Source organism: Psammomys obesus, unplaced genomic scaffold, assembly GCF_907164565.1.
Source record: "Psammomys obesus unplaced genomic scaffold, mPsaObe1.curated_primary_1811, whole genome shotgun sequence".
In the NCBI taxonomy this organism is placed as follows: Eukaryota; Metazoa; Chordata; class Mammalia; order Rodentia; family Muridae; genus Psammomys; species Psammomys obesus.
In genome coordinates, this window is record NW_026592732.1 from 9184630 (window position 1) to 9188309 (window position 3680).

The 3680-nt window shown below is 41.5% G+C and overlaps 1 pseudogene; it reads right to left on the reverse strand.

The window, feature by feature from the left end:
- Positions 1-2510: 2510 nt before the first annotated feature.
- Positions 2511-3167, reverse strand: LOC129682897 (glyceraldehyde-3-phosphate dehydrogenase-like; annotated as a pseudogene).
- Positions 3168-3680: the final 513 nt, after the last annotated feature.

Genomic DNA, 3680 nt, shown 5'->3' on the forward strand with positions numbered 1-3680 from the left:
GCAGTGTTTGGCATAGACACTAATAACAGGAGAGAAAATAGTGACATTTCTTTTCTTGAATCGTTTGTATCTCCTTGTCCATCATACACCAGCATGGTCTGTCCATCTACACACTATTTTACTGCTGAATTTATTAAAATATTTTCTAAATTTATATTTTACAAAAATTTTGTTTCAACAGGACGTTCTTAGATATTACGGAACTTTCACAATGAACTGCATGGGAGCTACCTCTCTCAGCTCCAGTAGCTCGTGCCCTTTCACCTCATTACTGGCCTAATCCCATCCAATTTAATGCCTTTCATAGAGCCACTCCCTTTCTTTCCAGACTTCCAGCTTCCTCCTCGCCTAGTGCAATCAATAGCTCTCCTTTACAAAGGCCCCAGGAAGTGGACTTGCTAAAGTCTAATAGACTCATCAGACATAGCTCTCAAATGTTAAATGCCACACTGACATTCAAAAATTCATCTTGGGTCTCACATCAGGGAAATGAAGCCATGGCTCTCAGAGTTCAGCAAAGCAACTTCCTGCATAGAGACAGGCTGTGAAAGCTGTCTGCTGCCAGGCAGCACTTTCAAATCTGGACGGCAGAGATACACAGTGTGGTTCAGCGATAAACCATGCTGAATCCTTTCGCTCTGAAATAATTCCGAAAGAGGGCAGTTTTCAGCAACGTCTGCTGCAGAGGACTACATTTATGAATATATGCAGCGTCCTGCTGTCACCTGATTACTGGAAATTAAAGGATCACAACACTAGGTAAAATAGTGAACTCAAAGCGACTGTGGTAGCACACGGGGCCTGGACAGTTTCAAGACAGACAGGGTCCTAGCACCGAGAGGGGGAAGTAGATTGAGGCTCTCACCTGCCCCTACAGCAACTGAAACCTGCTGGCAAAAGGAAAACAAAACAGCTTCATTCTATGGAGCTACATTTGGTATCAAATGTAGCCACACTAAGTATGGGACCCAGGCCTAGCAGTTTATGGCTAACAGAAAAGGAACTGATATTTTCGTACACTTTATTTTTGTCTGAAATTGCCTTGTTTGGCCAGTGTTTTTGTTTGTTTGTTGTTTTTGTTTTTATGTCTTATTTGTGTTTTCCTTGTATATTATAGTTTATGAGTCTGTGTTTTATGGATTTTGTATGAGTGGATGTGTGCATGTGTTCATGTCAGTGTGTGCATGCACACGTGTATGTGGTTTTATGTTCTTTTTTTCTTATTTTTCTTTTCTTACAGCTACTTTCTTTATTGTTTGATTGTCTGCTTTCTAAAAAGACAGAGAATGAAAGGCCTGGAGTATAGTGGGTGAGGAGATGGGAAGATTCTTGGAAGAGTTGGGGGAAGGAAAACTATAATAAAAATATATTGTGTGTATTGTATGCCAGAAGATTTTTAAAACTTTAAAAATTAATATATATTTATATACATATATGCACATACATATATACCTATATATACATGTATCTACATAAAAAGAGAACCACAGAAACAGCAGCTCCTTCAATGAGCAGAATGTGGAACAGAAACAATTGTATTCTGATTTAATGCCTCCTTGACATACGTCCTTTTCTGTCATTTAATAAATGAAATCAATGCAACAGATCAGCACTTTGTTTTCATGACAATAACCAGCAAGAAAATGAGAACTTTTAGAGACAGAACAGTCATATTCATCCTTGTGCTAAAGATATCTAGTGTATGCTTGAGTTTATTTTCGTTACACACAGCAAGAACTTGCTGAGAGAAGGAATTAAGCTTAAGCATAGAATGTCTGTATAAGTAGGGGCTCTCTATAGGAAAACAGCAGGGCTCCCTAAAGGATTTTTCGGTATAGCATACAAGCTCTGATCTTAGTAGCCTAACAACAGTTGTTTTCTCATGGAAAGGCCAAGTAGTTGATCAGTCCATGAGAGCGGGTATTTCAGCAGTCCCAATCTGGAGAATATTTAGAGAGCTGTCAGCCTTTAATCTATGTTGGAATTCTGAAGAAGTGGCTTCTAATACCAGCAAATGAATGACTTAGCCACAGGACAGATGAACTTGCCAGTGAGAGTGAGGAAAGCCGGCAAAGTGTAAAAGATTCCTTCATCCATGCCATTTTATGTGGGCCGCCAGCTGGAGATATGACCCAGCTTTATACAATAAAGTGATCTTCTCCTCTCACTCAAATGACCCCGTCAAGAAAATCCACCACAGGAGTCCCCAGCAGTTTGGATTTGAATTTATTTCAAATGTTGTCAAGTAGACAATCAAGATTACACATCACAAGATCACTCCTTGCCTACGTGACACACAATTATGTCTCTTAATATCATGATTAAATTCCAAATGAAAACAATAACTGAGTTGGAACCAGGAATAAAACATTTCTATTTTTGTCTGTGGGTGAAATGAGCTTTATTGACACTATTTGAGAGAGTGGGCCCCTCCCATTATTCTGGGAGTCTGGGATAGAAAATGTGGAGGAGATGCCCAGTGCCAGTCACTGAACTGGGAAAGGGACTCCTCAGTAGTCGAAGGCAAAACTCTTGCTTGCATATCCTTGTTTATGTTTGTGGTCCACAGATTCTGACTCCTTGGAGGACATGTAGGCCATGAGGTCCACCACCCTGTTGCTGTAGCCATGTTCATTTTCATAGCAGGAAATGAGCTTCACAAAGCTGTCATTGAGATGCCAGTGTAGGCATCAAAGATAAAAGAGTGGGAGTCACTGTTAAAGTTGCAGAAGACAACCTGATCCTCATTGTAGCCCAGGATGAGTTTTAGTGGGCCCTTGGAGGCCTGAATCACCACTTTCTTGATGTCATCATACTTGGCAGCTTTCTCCAGGAGGCATGTCAGAACCATGAAGGACAAAGTTAAGGTAGGAACATGAAAGACTAAGCCAGTGAGCTTTACATTCAGCTCTGGGATGACTTTGTCCATAGCCTTGACATCACCAGTAGATGTAGGAATGATATTCTGGGTAGCCCCTCAGCCATCATGCCAGAGCTTTCCAGAGGGGCTATCCACAGTCTTCTTGGTGACAGTGATGGCACGGTTATTAATCCTTCCTCTATGCCAAAGTTGTCATGGATGACCTTAGTTGGGGTGAGAGGGGCTAAGCAGTTGGGGTACAGAAAGCATTTTTGACAATCCTGAGTGGGTTTGTCCTATTTCTCATGGTTCATACCCATGACAAACACAGGACAGAAATGATAACCCTTTTGGTCCTAACCTTCAAGTTGGCCCAGACCTTCTCCATGGTTGTGAAGACACCAATAAACTCCACAACATACTTGGCACCAGCATCGCCCCATTTGATGTTAGCTGGATCTCACTAACAGAAGATGGTGATGGGCTTGCCGTTGATGACAAACTTCCAGTTCTCAGCCTTGACAAGGCCATTGAGCTTGCCATGAGTAGAGTCATACTGGAATATTTAGACCCTGTAGTTGAGGTCAATAAAGGGTTCATTAATGGCAAAAATATACATGTTGCCTGAGTTGAAGGCAGCCCTGGTAACCAGACGCCTAATATGGACAAATCTGTTGACTCTGACCTTCACCTCATGGTCTAAGGGACAAGACTAGCACTGCAAGAGAAGATATGGCTTTCTCTGATCAGGGAGGAGCAAAGACACAGAATACGGTATTTTATGACAAGCCTGAACATGTGGTTTGGGGGGTTGTTTTGG